Source organism: Zingiber officinale, chromosome 1B, assembly GCF_018446385.1.
Source record: "Zingiber officinale cultivar Zhangliang chromosome 1B, Zo_v1.1, whole genome shotgun sequence".
Taxonomy (NCBI): domain Eukaryota; kingdom Viridiplantae; phylum Streptophyta; class Magnoliopsida; order Zingiberales; family Zingiberaceae; genus Zingiber; species Zingiber officinale.
This window is the reverse complement of record NC_055986.1, coordinates 39,812,185-39,827,531: the sequence shown is the minus strand read 5'-3', so window position 1 is coordinate 39,827,531 and position 15,347 is coordinate 39,812,185. Positions and strand designations below refer to the sequence as shown.

Below are 15,347 nucleotides of genomic sequence, written 5' to 3'. Positions count from 1 at the left end.
ATGTATGGGCACATAATCAAGTTTGCATTAAACTGTTCAGTAAGGTTTATAAAACATAATACAATTTTTTTGCTGATATCCAGCTACAAAAAAAATGTTTATAGTAACGTTTATAAAATGAACTTTCAGTAAGGTTCTATTGAACTTTTTAAAAAACATAATACAATTTTTTTGCATTATTTTCTGATTATGAATCCATTAATCCCATGCTTTCAGAATGAGAAAATGCTTTATTTTCTAACTAAGAGGAAATGAACTTCAACAATTGACTATCTAGACCAAAAAGGGAGTCCGTATACTGATAGTTGCCAGAATTGAGCAAACTTTTGCTGATATCATGAGAATATTAAGGAAGTATATGACCACATTTTTATCTTGGACAATCAAAATTCTTGTTGATACCATGAGCAGACTAAGAATACAGAAGAAAAGGAAAGTCCATTGAGATTTGATGTTCATAGTGAATTGATCATGTCTGACCACTTAGTTAAGAGAAGGAACAAAATTACCTTGAAAAGAATAGCCCGATGCCTACAGAGTCCTACAGACAGGTTATCAATGGGAATGACAACACATCCTTTCCGTTTCCTAAGTTCTTTGCTATATGATTTCCACAATCGATAAAGATTTCCTCGCTCTGTTTTGAATGCACCCCTTCAAATTCCCATAAGAAATATTCAGATTCAATAGCCAACATAAAGTTCCTAATAATTTGGGCAAGAATAATCACAGGCATATCCCATAAAATCAGAAACAAGTTTAGCAAGCTTCTCGACAAGCTCTAAAGTAAATCCCAATGCACAGGAATATTCCAAAGCTCTATCTTCAAGCTGTGAAAGATTAGGGTCAGCATATTTATCAACAAGGATGGCTTCCATCGAAGAATCATTTGGATCAACTGTGTTTAGCGCCATCAATGTGGGTAACCTTCGTCCAACCTCTGGTTCATTGCACATTGCCCATAAGTGGGGATCCATTCCCAAAATGTTATAGAATCCATCTGTTATCTTATCTGAATATGACAAGCAACCATTGACCTGCACAAAAGAATTTTAGTGAGCTTGTCCTGAAAAATACAATTACACTAATGATGGATATCAACATCACCATTACAAGGACAAAGATTTATAAGAACCACATCCCACAGGACATCAAATACGTAAAGACTTACAGATGTATCACATAGCTTCTTGCTACACATGAAAATTAATTATGCTTTAATACATTCCAAATATAAAAGAAAGGCGGAAGACAAGTACTGAAGAAGATAGAACAAGACAGTCTGGAAGAAATTTAGATTTACAGTGTGAGAACATGAGATGGAGGTGCAAGATGAGTGGAAGAACAGAAGATATGCTCGCAAAACAATGAAGAGAAAATTTATTGGCAATTAAAAGAGAAGTAACTACAAAGGTGATTTCTATACGTAGTATAAAATGAGAAAACCTATGAATTCAGTACTTAGAAAGTGAAGTTAATTTAAATTTAATAGGAAAGTAACCAATTTAAAAAGGTTAAAACGGATTCTCTCTTCCTGGCCCTGTAGTAATTTTTCTTCCTTGGCAACAAACAAGAAGCCCAATTTAAACTTTCCATTCAAAAAGCTGCGATCGTTATTAATGGAAGAACGCACCCATAGGCGATACGACAGTCCTATATTACTAAGCTTTAAGGAGCAGTGTGTATCATTAAGAGAGAAACCCACCCAGAGGCGATACGACACTGTCTCCGAGTCGGACGATTCACTGCAAGTCTCCTGAAAGTTCTCAGGCAAGAGGAGCGGCTGGCCGGCCAAGAACGCTTGCGAGGTGAGCCTTGCCGCGAGGGACGACTGCAGATAGTAGCTCTCCCGCGCCCTCTGCGCCCAATTCCGCTCCCTAAGCGCATCCCTGCACCCTTCCACCACCTCCAACAGGCTGTCCGTCCCCTCCAAGGTAGCCGTCGTCCCCGAAAGAACGTTCCCATCCACCGTGAACACGCTCCCGACAAAGCTGCTGCTTCCTCCAACGCTGGGCAACCGCTGCAGCGGAAGGAGCACTCTTCGGTCCTGGTCGCCAAGCATCTCCGGCGTCGGCATCAAGCCGCCACCGCCCTGGGGGCGGAGTAAGGGTCGTCGATCCTCATCGAGGCCTGCCCGAAACTCCTCCGGATACAGGCCACCAGACGCCACTCGACAGCGGCTGATACGATCAAGCAAAGGAAGGGGGTCGGCGGGGGAAATATCTGAGAGGCACGGGCTACGCAGGCCAAGGAGCAGCCGATGAGGCATTCTCACGGGTGCGCTCACGGGAATCACGAGCTGATGCTCGCGGCATCTTTCGCCGTCTCCAGGACTCGATGAAAAAAGAAAACCCTCGCCGACCGATCGGGGAATCACCAAAAGGCAGATCGATAAACAAAGTTTATCGATGATTATTAGAGCCACGATCTCAATACCTATGCATCGGAAGGAAGGAGGAGGAATGGGCAGTGAGTGGCGGAGGAGACGACCGCCGGAGAAGCGCCTTAAAGAGGAGGGTAAAGGCGGTGTAGGAGAAACAATTGAAAATTTAATTTGTAAATCATATTTAGCCCCCCAAGGTTTATCTATTTACAGAATTGCTCAGCTTTAAAAGCTTCACTATCGCCTTCACATTTAGTTCCCCAAGGTTTATTATAATATTTATAATATGATTAAGTTGAAATAATTTTATTGTAGACTATTGAAATTGTGATTATAATTGAATAATTGAAATACAAGTACTTTTGAAATAAAAAATATAAGAGGTATTATTGTTTTTTATTTAAAAAGTGTTATTTTAATTTTTCCAATATAATAATTTTCTTTTGGTTTAAAAATAAAATATTTTAGGTGTAAACTGCAAATTTTTCAAAAAATATCATAATTTAGAAGGGTTGACGGATAACGCGCGCGCCGTGGCGCACGTGGGAGCACGAGTCGGTTCTGCCATTTCAAAGTCCACGCATCGGCGGGAGGCGGTGCCGGACGGACGCGACAGCGTGGATCAGGCGCGTGTGCTAACCTGCATGGCTCTGTCGGAAAAGGAATCATAAGTCTGGGTTGGTTGAACCGCGTCCAGATCCTCTGCGCCCGCCTCCCGTGCGCCCTCTGCGCCCGTCGCTACGCGACAAAAAACCCACGCGCTAAGCACGTGCGTTTCTCCGCTCCAGTAATAAAACCCAGCTCCAACGCACACATATCGCTTCCTGCTGATCGGTCTGTTGACCGATCAGTAAGACCGATCAGCAGGAATGCTGATCGGTCAGCAAGACCGATCAGCAGGCTGACCGATCAGCATTCCAGCAGGAAGATTTTGCTTTATTAACTTTTTTTATTTTTTTTTCCTTTTTTTTTTAAAAAAAAATAAAATAATAAATAAAAACGTTTCTAATACATATAATAATTATACAAGTCCAATATACTTTGATCCATATTAATCCTAATAAAAAATAGTAAATACTAATGTTATATTTTTGTAACATTAGCAAACATTAGCAAACATTCTTGCTGATCGGTCTGTTAAAACATTCTTGCTGATCGGTCAACAGACCGATCAGCAGGAAGCGATATGTGTGTGTTGGAGCTGGGTTTTATTACTGGAGCGGAGAAACGCACGTGCTTAGCGCCTGAGTTTTTTGTCGCGTAGCGACGGGCGCAGAGGGCGCACGAGAGGCGGGCGCAGAGGATCTGGACTCGGTTGAACCAGCCAGAATGCATTTTGAGGGCGACGTGGCATAGTCCTATTGGAAACTTGGACGGCCACGTCATTCAGTAGTCTTCGCGTGTGTACGGTACCTATCGGGACGGCCATTTCTTAAGATCTCCATGGACTGTGCTATTTTCCCATACGTCGCCTTCGTATGCAACCAACCTAAAATAGTTGGAAAAGTGAGCATTGGACACACTTGAAATTGATCAATTTTTTGAAAAATATATGTAACTTTTAATTTTTTAAAAAATATATTTATTTATTATTTTTATTATTTTCATCACTGTGGTGCTATAAAAAAAATAAGGTGATGTTGATTTTTAAAATACAATAGTTATTTTTGAAAATCAACATTATAATAATATTGTTCTTAAAAATCAACATTACAATGTCCTAATGTTCTTTAAATATAACATAAGAAATTAATATTGCCAAAAATATTTAAAATTACAGGAATTAAAACCTTTGGAAGAGTAAGTTTAACATTTTTATTTTAAAAGAAAAGAAAGAAGTCTAAATTATTATAAATAGTTTATAATCATGTCATCCATCAATCCCCACTTGAAGGCATAAGATCGTCCCAACTATATTGAAAAAAAAAAATAAATCACTAAGATACTTTGATTGGCCAAGTGGTCTCTTAGGTGAGAGAATCTAGAACAAAATAGACTTTGTAATTTGAACCCAAAACCTATTATAGTAACTCTTCACTTGAATATCAACTCCACTACGTCCATTAGGATGAGTATAACGTTGATCGACTATTTCTATTATCTTCAACTTCATCAATATCTCAATGATTAAACAAATTATTTAATAAGATAGCATTAAATACCCTTATCGAGTTAATCATGTACCATAATACTCAATCGTATGAAATATTTTTTATATTTATTTATTTTGTAATTATATTCATTGACCTACACGGCTCCACCCGAGCCAAGCTTAGCACATGACTAAATTGTTGTTGTAGAATTGAGAGCACTAACACAATAATATATTTACACCAAAATAGCAAGAATATAATGAACAGGTAAACAAAAGAGTAAGGTTTAGAAATCGTTATCCTCCGGTTGAAGCGTCAGCATGCCGACTGTCTTTAGAAAATATATTGCGCTCACGGTGCAGAGGTTCTCCGGTAAAATTCTCCCAAGATCCGACAACTACTCGCGTCGTCCGTAGGTGCACTTCAAGACGGACGTCACACTCGGACTCAATCTCAGGTCGCTAAATACCAGGCCTCAGGACAAGGAAAACTAGAGCACGCAGAGACAGAGAGGGAAGGAGGAGAGTGATCGTGGGCCGCCTATGAGCTTGAGGCCCACGAGCTGGGGATTTGCACCCCCCTGCGCGCGATGAACGTGTGCGTCACGCCCGATTTATGGATTTCCGGCTCGAACCCCCGAAACCACCTGATTTGGGCTCGGCCCGCGCATGCGTGTAGGTCCCCTTAACTTTACTAAGCAAGGATGGAAGTGCTCTATATATAAGGTCTTCTAACCTTCTTAACTTAGCAATGTGAGACAAATGCATACACATATGCATTATTAGAACAACAACAAATACCAAAAAGAATAGTTTGAATTAAAAAATAGAACTCAACATAAATAAGGTTTTTCGGTCCCATACCACACAACCCATAAAGCCTTTCGGCCATATCTATTTCACTATCCCATAAAGTATATTCCATAAAGTAAGAACATAATCCAACTCATTTTCTTTTATACCCAATCATAACACTAATTTTTATTAATGTGTGTCCATTCATCACTTTCTCTCCAACATTTCTAGGTCACTTGATCATGCATCTGGAACAATAATACATCGAATCCCCTCGAATGGGTCTAGTGACTAACATATAAAGTATTATCATCATAAAATCTGGGGTTCGAATTTCGACAAATCGAGGTAAATACTTTTCTTATGTGTTAGTCACTATTCCAAATTAAAGGCTAGTAGTTATCCGTAAATTTACTTACTTCGTGTTGGCCTTGGGACGGGTTAGCGGGGGCACTGGGGATGAGTGTATTCTCCTTTTGTCACCATGGAACAATAGTACACTAATCAAATACTCCAATAGTCAATCAAATATCATGATTTAAATATCAAATATGACATATTATAAGATATTTTTCTTTGGTAGAATGATAAATTTAAAGACGTTAGTCGTTCTAAATGGACAACAATGAATATTTTTCAATTTATCCTAATGACCAATAAAAAATTTTGTATAATCAAACTGATCACCTCCAAGAATAATCAATTCAAAAAATTAAATATAGATTATTAAAAAAATCACTTGATCTATTGAATTTGGATGGATGAGCAAAGTGAAAAAAAAACAAAGGAGTGAGAAATGACTCAATTATATGTTTGGATAGTGAGCAACATGATGGGCTCTACCACCTTCCACTTATTGAAAAAAAACAAAGTATACTAAACTATACTTCTTAGCTTGGAATCCAAGCTAGTCATAGTGTCGCCTTTCACCAATCACTCATAAATAATAATAATAATAATAATAATAATAATAATAATAATAATAATAATAATCTAATGTTTTAGAATAATTATTCAAAATGTGGATGTCTTTAACAATTAATCTGCCCAACAAATCTTGGATCTTCTATCTCCATCTCTATCAACCTCTTACCTTTGGCAGTATCCTTGGAACAATGATACAATTATCAGGAATAATTGAGCTAAATAAACTGAGTTCAAGTTTATTTGTTAAATTTTTATCAAGCTAAATCCAGCAATAACTTCTAATATATCTATTTGATTAAATAAAAGCATTACTAGTAGCCATATTAAATAAACTAAAAGATAAGACTATTATAGTTGGCTGCTCTAGAAGTGGTCTCAATCCCCAAAACTTTTACTTTTGCATGAATTATTATTAGATATATAAAAAATTGTATTAATTTTATTTTTTCAAATATTATATTTTTTGATATCAATATATTTTGTTATTTATATTATTCTACTCCAATGAGAAGAAATGAAGTCTCGACAAATTGTTGACTTTTTCTTCTTAGATTGTTTTTTAAAGAACTTCGATAACTCTAGTTAGCCGTGTTTCGTTATAAATTTCATTTATAAATTTTATTCTTTGGACGTCCCTTCTAATAAGAAAGAAATAGATGTTTCTCTTTTTGCATTTTGACGTTGAGATATTTGCTTTTAATCGTCTTTTTCAAAGAGTAAGGAAGGTATTTGAGTTTGTTGTACAACAAAATTAAAGTTGTGTCCATGTCTTCAGTGAGTTATGTAATCTGAAGGTACTAATGATGAGGTTGATTTCGTAAAACAAGGTGATGAGTTTCGTTGATATTAAATTAAGTTGTTCTATGAACCTCAAGGCAAACTTAATCTCTGCTTAAAGATAAACTTAAGCTCCTCTACTTGTAATCTCCTATATTGTTGGTGATTGTGGTAAGAAATAAAGATGATGACAGGGACAACCATTAAAGGTGAAGATGATGAGAAAAGAAAGGTGACAAAAGAGATAGAACAATATTGTAAACCTATAAAAATATCCCATATTAGTGATGAAATTTTTAATGGAATAAAATTTTGTCGGTGATTTCCGTCGGGAACCACTAACAAAATTTTACTATGTTGGGAATTACCAACGGATTATGGTTTCCATAGGAAACCCAAGGGTCGTAAACCCTAGTTCCAGAGGGTTGTCGACAGAATTAGAATGCCATTAGTAATCCCTGACAGAATAGGATTCCGTCGGGAATATCAAACAGGATTACCGACGGAAACGCAATTCTGTCGGTAACCTTTATTAGAATACCAACAAAAACACATTCTGTCGGTAAGTCCGAGTGAAAATCTAGGGCACGACCTTGATTTTCTTATGCCCGTTGCTTCTCTTCTTCCCCAATCTCCAGCTACTCCGATGATTCTCCGATAAGTTCTCTCCGCCCCACCGTCTCTCCCTCTTCCTAACACCGTCAATGGCTGGTGGCCATGCCAGTCGCCAACACGTGGCTGGCGGCTTGGCAAGCTGTCAAAACGCGACTGTCAACCGTGTTCTGGTGGCCGACGGCTTGGCTGGTAGTAGGTTATCAGCTGGCAGCATGGTCGACCGCTAGAATGCAAATGACGGCCAGCTCGTGGTTGGCTGCTTGGGCGGCCACCACCTGTTGGCTGTGGCTAGCAACTTTGCCATGGCTAGCAACGTGGTCGGCCGCTAGCACGTGGTAGGTCGCTAGCACATGGTCGGTCGCCAACACACAGCCGATAGTTTATCTGAATGCTAGCTTGGCCAATCGTGAGTCTATGGCCGCCAGCTTGGTCTTAGCGTGAATTTCTCCTAGGTTGTCATTGTTTGCGATTCATTTTAGTTATTTTTTGTTTTGTAATATACTACATTTAATGTTCTTCTCCAGCTGGACTATACATTTTTAGGTATAATTTATTAAACAATACATATATGCTATTTATATGAATAAATTTAGATATATATATGTTAAGTTAGTATTTTGATCTATAACATAATATAATCATTTTGTTATTTTAGTGTTGGTATATTTACATTAAGATAATTTAGATCTCATTATCTTTGGTTGAAACATGAAAGATAATATAGTTTGTTATTTTGTGATTTATGTTGATACATACTACAAGTTTAATATATGAGAAAATAAATTATATTTTTAATTCTCAAATTAATAGTTTTATTAGCCCATATACTTTGCAACAAATTGTATGAAATTGTATTTTCGTTGGGTAACAATGTATATGAACCAACCTTGGATGTATAATCGATTAGAAAATGGATTTATTAGAGATGATTTAATTGCTGAAATTGAACATTTTGTGAACTTTGTTAAGAGTAATCTAAAATGCATGAATGGTGCTGAGTTATGATGTCCGTGCAATTATTCTAAATATAGAAATAGAACCTTCTGTGATGAAGATACCGTGAAAGTATATATATGTAGAAATGATTTTGTACCAAATTACTACAATTAGTACTGTCACATAGAGCCTTATTTGTATGAACCAATTTGACCTTCTGGTGGTTCGTCATCTGACACAATTGTTATTGGGGAATTATTAATTAATGATATTGCAATGCAATCAATGGTTCATAATGCAATGAATGTAATTGATTATTTCAATATAGATGAAATATCAATACTTGAATATTAACAACTATATTAAATGTTAAAGACTACTGAAAGAAAAGTATGGAAAGACATTCCTTTTGGTCATTTCCAACTATCAACTACTATAAGATTATTGAATATAAAAGCAGAACATCATTTTTTAGAAAGATGTTATGATGACATATGTCAATTGATGTTAGAATTGCTCTCTGCTAATAACATAATGATTGATAGTTTCTACAGTACAAAGAAATTGGTTAGATGCTTAAGTTTATCGGTAGAGAATATTGACTAGTTCCAACATATCTTTGGCTCCATACCCCTTCGACTTAAAAGCTTCTTGGCTATTTTTCCTTCCAAGTAAGATTCGTAGGTTGGAAAGTTTCCACTACCAATGAACCCAAAAGTTCATTAGTTATTATCCTTTAAATCCAACTCAAGTTAATATAACCTAGCCTTAGATGCTAAAGATATGATTGGTTCATTTCTGAAGGTTGCTTTCTCTTAATAGAGTTAGAAGATGTGCTATTAATTTCTATCTGTTGCATCGTGGGAGTTATTAGATTTAGAGTATACAAATTGCCAACGAACGTACCAGAACAGATAACTTTCCTATTTATCTTGATAGCACCTTTGTTATCATAAATAGACAGAATATCTATCATTGTATTGTACTGAAATCAAGTTCTTTCTAAAACTTGGTACGTAAAGATAATTTCTTAAAACCAATATTTTATTCCTATAAACATCTCCCACTGCAACAGCTGCTACTTCTGTAACATTGCCCATGTAAACAGTGATTTCTCCTTCGTGTAGTTGTCGGGTTTCCTGGAACCCCTGCAATTGTTGGTGCGGATAGCACTAATGGTCTAACTCAGGTTTTGATGAATGACAAATCATGTTAAGTTAGTTTGTTGTTGTCTAACACTTTGATCGAGTGTGCAGGAGAAGTCCAGACAGGTCGACGGGCTGACCGGATGTCTGGCACAAAGCCCAGCTAGGTCGACGGGCTGACCGAATGGCTGGCACGAAGTCCAAGCGGGTCGACGGGCTGACCAGACGCTTAGGTACGAAGTCCAGCTAGGTCGACGGGCTGACCAGACGCTTAGGTACGAAGTCCAGCTAGGTCGACGGGCTGACCGGATAGCTGGCACGAAGTCCAGATGGGTTGACGGGCTGACCGGACGTCTGGCAGGTAAGTAAGGTAAGTCACTGGAGGGGAGTGACTACGAGGACGCGTTCCCGGGAAGGGAACATTAGGCGTCGATCCGGCTTAGATCCATTTCGGATATCTAAGTCGAGATCGTGACTAGATTTCGGTCTCGAAAAGACGGAATCTAAGTCATACTCTTTTCTATTAAATCATATTACTTTATTGAACTTTAATTGTGCTAAAAATCTGTTTTACAAGATATATATATTTACCTCGGACTAACTCTATTTTGCAGGAGAAGGAGTTTCTGGAAATAGGAGGTCCGGGCGTCCGGAAGGGATCCGGGCACTCAGAGGTCTAGGTGCCCGGAAGGGATCCGGGCGCTCGGAGGTCCAGGCGCCCGGAAGGGATCCGGGTGCCCAGAAGCAAATATTATCCATGCCGAGTCGTCACCATGTGGAGTTCGCTGATTGGACTTGCCACGTCGCACCAGGGCTCCCGGAAGGGATCCAGGTGCCCGGAGCAGCATATAAAAGAAGCCCCAGGGGTGGAGCTTCAACAATCAATTCAGAACTCTTAGATTGCTTGCTCTGCTGCTCTGCGCTCCAACGACGCTAACGAAGTTCCGACAACGCGCTCTTGTCCTTGTAGTTTTCCTTCTGTCGGTATAGCTTTGTTTTACTTTTTATTAGCATTTCTTGTACTGTCTTTGTAATTATTATTTCGAATTGCTAGTAAATTGCCCAACGAAAGTACTCACGGAGTACGGGCATTCGAGTAGGAGTCGTCACAGGCTCCGAACGAAGTAAAAACATCGTGTTCATTTGTCTATTGTTTTTAATTCCGCCGCGCTTACACTCGTTATTTTTCGAATCGATATTCACCCCCCTCTATCGAATTCTCACGATCCAACAAGTGGTATCAGAGCCGGTACCGCTCTGATTTGGTGCAACCACCAATCAGACAGGGGGTGAAATATTAACTTTTATTTTTCGGTTTTCAGTTTTACGCTTAATTCCAATCTGGTATTATTACCTGTTTTGGAAAAAAAATTTCATTACAATTAAATCTAAATTGGTGCAACACCAATTTAGATATTCCTATTATTTTTTCCCGCACTGCTAATCTAAGACCAAGTCTTGGGATATTTTTTTGTCGTTGTTTACTTGTGTGCAGGATGTCTCAACTAGAAGGCTTCAGCACAGTACGTCCTCCCCTATTCAATGGGGATGACTTCTCATACTGGAAGAAAAGAATGGAGGTGTACCTAAAGACGGATTACGATCAATGGTTCAGCGTCATAAAGGCCTACCGAGCTCCAGTCGACAACTCCGGAAATCCACTAGACCCGGAACAGTGGACTCCAGACATGAGGAAAAAGGCGTCAACGGAAAATAAAGCAATCAACACGCTACACTGCGGTCTAACACGAGAAGAGCTGAACCGGGTCGGACTGCATCAAAACGCTAAAGAATTGTGGGACAAACTGATTGAGCTGCATGAAGGAACGAGCGACACAAATGTAACAAAAAGAGACTTACTTTTAAATAAAATATTAAATATAAAAATGCAGGAAGGGGAAACGGCAAGTCAACTGCACGCGAGGATCAAGGACATCCTCAACGAACTCCACGCGATAGGCCACCAGATGGAAAACAGAGACTTAATAAGGTACGCACTAAATGCTTTTCCACGTAATAGTTTGTGGGCATCGATCGTAGATGCCTACAAAATTTCTAAAAATTTATCTAAATTAAAGTTAGACGAGTTTTTTTGTGAGTTAGAACTGCATGAACAAACTAATGCTGGAGCTGAGAAAGGTGTTGCTTTATTTACAGGCTCCTCCAAAGAAAAGAAGAGCAAGTCTGAATCTGAAGAAGATTCCAATCAAGATTCCGAAGACGAAGAATACCTGGTGAACTTAGTAAGAAAAATGTTCACCAGGAGAAAAAGGAGCTTCAGCAAAAAGTACCTTCAAAAGATCAGTTCTCCTGCGGAACAAAAGAACGTGACTTGCTTTGGATGCAACAAAAAGGGGCACTACAAGAACGAATGCCCAAGACTGAGGCTCGACAAACCGAAGCCAACAAAAAAGAAGGCCCTCAAAGCAACGTGGGGCGACTTCTCCTCGGACGAATCGGAGGAAGAAGAGCAGAAGCACCAGAGCCACCTCGCGTTGATGGCCCGCGAAGCTGAAACGAAAGACGAATCGGGAGATGAATCAGAAGATGGGTCCGAACCCGAATCGAGCCACGAGTCCGTACTCGTTTCCGAAGGCCCGATGTGGTATATTTAAATTTAAACAATTTTTTTTTAAAAATTATTTCCTGCTTAAATAGTAAATTGGTTAAAATAAAAAATGAAAACAAATCACTCCTTGAGTAAAATCAAGACCTCAAGGAACAAATCAAAAATTCAAATCCAAATCAAGATCTAAGGAGAATTCATCATTAAAATCAGAAATTAATAAGTTAAAAGAAATGCTAGAAAAATTCACTACAAGATCAAAAAATCTAGACTTAATCCTGAATAATCAAAAGGCGTGTTATAATAAAACCGGACTCGGATACAAGTCGAACTCAAATAAAACTTTTAAATCATTAATAACTCAATACAAATCAACTAATCAAGCTTGGGTTCCGAAAGCGTGTTTGACCACGCAAGTAGGACTTAATCAATATTATATACCTAAAGAAAAAAATATATTATATAAACTCGAAAAAACCAAATCAAAAACCAAAATACAAACCTAAATCAAAAAATTCAAAATTTAAACATTTTAAAACTCAACAAAATATAAATTATCACCAAGTTAATTATAACTATAAAAGAAATAGACACAAACCTAAAACAAAAATTTAAATTAAAGACCAATAATTCAGGGGGGAGGCTCCAGAATAGCTGGCACCTCCAAAACTAACTTACCCGACAAGGTAACTGTAACGACCCAATTTTCCTCATTAGGTGTTTTAAAAGTTCTTAAAATTATTTAGAAATGCTATAGAAATATTTTAGAGATTTTTAGAAATTTTTAGAGTATTTTTATTAAATTTTTATAGTTCGTTTGGTATTTTTACCAAGAGAAAGAAGTTTAAAAAAAAAAAGAAAAAGAATAATATATGTGAAGCCGAGTTTTGAACCAGGACCTCGGACCCGATAAGGATCTTAACGATCTCAGCCAACCAACTGGTCTACAAACGTTTTGTTAATTATATATGGAATAAAATGTATATAAGGTATAGTTAGGAACATTGAAAATAAATCGAAACGAAAAGTGCGCGGCTTTGGAATCGAAGCTGCGACCTGGAATTAGGTTAAAGCCGGGCTGACCAAGTGTGCTAGCGATCGTTTGTTAAAAAGAAGGAGAAAAATTCTATTTAAGCAGTAGCTAACGAATAGAGAATAAATAGGAAGAAAAATGGTTGCAGGTTAAACCGCGCCCTTTTGACTCGGTTAAAACCCAAATAACCAGGTGTTCAGCCGTCGATTTTGTTTAGAAAGGGTAGGAAAATTTACTTAAGTTAATAGAATTTGGGAAATTAAAAAGGAACTTTAGAGCCGAGAACCCTAATCGCTCTTTCCCCTTCTTCTCTTTGCGCGACGCCATTCCCCTTCTCGGGCGAAACCGCAGCAAGCAGTCCGGCGTCTCCGGCAGCCGGCAAGCACCCCTCTCCGTGAAGTCTTCGCACCATCGAGCCCCTCTCGTCGAGAAGAGCAAGTGGGCTTAAGGAGAGGTCGAGAACTTGGGTTTTCTTCGAACCCTAGCAGCTCCTCTTCCCGATTTTGAGTCCAAGGATACGTAAGTTGCTTACTCACCTGCGGTAAGAGTAGTTCCGGGATTTCTTTTGGTTTTCTGCCATATGTTGAGGTTTCGGATTCTTGATTCCTTTTAGATTTCGAAGTATGGTTTTAAGGGGTTTTGTTTTGATGCTTATTGCCATGAACCCTAAAGAAAGAAGGAGAGTTTGTATAGGTTAGGCATGCAATTTAGGTCCTTCTGCCTTATGATTGCATTTCAGATTTAGGCGTTTCCTTTGCTTCTGATCAGATGTATTCGGCCTTCCGGATCTGGATTGTTTTCTGTGTGACCGTGATGAGCATGCTCGGATTAATGGGTAGTTTAAGGTCTTCGAATTTCGTTGCTCTATTAGAACATCAGCTGTGAACAAGTTACCATAGGGTTTTCTTTGTTTTGTTGATGCCGTGGCACTGGGTGTGAGCAACAAATATGGTTTCAGCTTTCCAGTAGCAAAATCTCCGTTCTCTTTTATTGCCTTGGCACCTAGTATGAAGAACAATTAGGGTTTGAATTTACAGTAGCGATTTTCCATCAGATTTGTTGCTGGTGACTTGATGGGCATGCTCGGGTTGAATGGAAGCTAGCAAATCTTGTGTTTTCTTTTGTTGCCGTGACACATAGCAGGGGGAACAATTACTATAGTGCAGTTTTCTTTTGCTATCATTTGTTTAACATGTTGTTAGATCCTTTTTGGCATTAGTTCTCTAACTGTAACTTTGGTTCTTTTAAAGTTCTGTAGGTTAGCAATTCAGTTGAACAACCCTTATGTTTTCCTTATTACCCTACTACTTGTTCAGATTTAGATTTAAGTTTTCATTCTATGGATTTAGTTTCCGGTTGGAGCTTACGGGTTAGTAAACCGATTTAGATCATGTTGTAACATGTTTAAAGATCTCTACTGCTCTATAAAAGTATAAGTTTACAAGGGTATCAAGCTTTAACAGATTTCCTTGTGTTGAATAGCTATGTTGTAGCATTTTGTTTCTCTGGTCGCTTGTGACTTTAAATAGGTTTAGTTTTGTGTTGAATAACTAAGCATGAACAACCCCTTTAGAGCTACAAGTGTAGATTTTTAGTTAATATTCTAACGCAGATTTTTATCGAGCTTACAAGCGTAGATTTTATTAAGTTTGACATGTAGATTTTGTTAAAGCTTATAGTATGCAACATTTTGATTAGCCTAGTATGCAGATTATTTTGTTAAGATGGCATGTAGATTTCTTTCTGTTTAAACTATAGTTTTAGAACTTCTCAAGTACAGCAGTTTCAGTTGTTATAGCATCCATTCTTAGTTTGTTTAAGTATTCCCTTTCAGTTTGTTTAAACATTTCAGTGTCAGAATTTGTTTAAACATTTCAGTTTTGTAAGAAGCATTCTTTTATAAGAAAAGTATAAGAAAGATTAAGAAAAGAAAGAAAAAGGCCAAGGCCTTAAGTAGATCCCAAAGTCAAGACTTTAGGGATTTTGGCACACAAGGTGCTAAAGAAAATGCCGAGGCATTATATAGAAGTATTAAAAGATAACAAGTATTTTACTTTTATCAGTGACATTGTGCTGGA

General features: G+C 38.0%; 1 pseudogene; it reads right to left on the bottom strand.

Annotated features, from left to right (window-relative positions):
• LOC122037971 overlaps nt 1–2,529 on the bottom strand; it is a 30,474-nt pseudogene extending 27,945 nt beyond the window's left edge.
• Nucleotides 2,530–15,347: the final 12,818 nt, after the last annotated feature.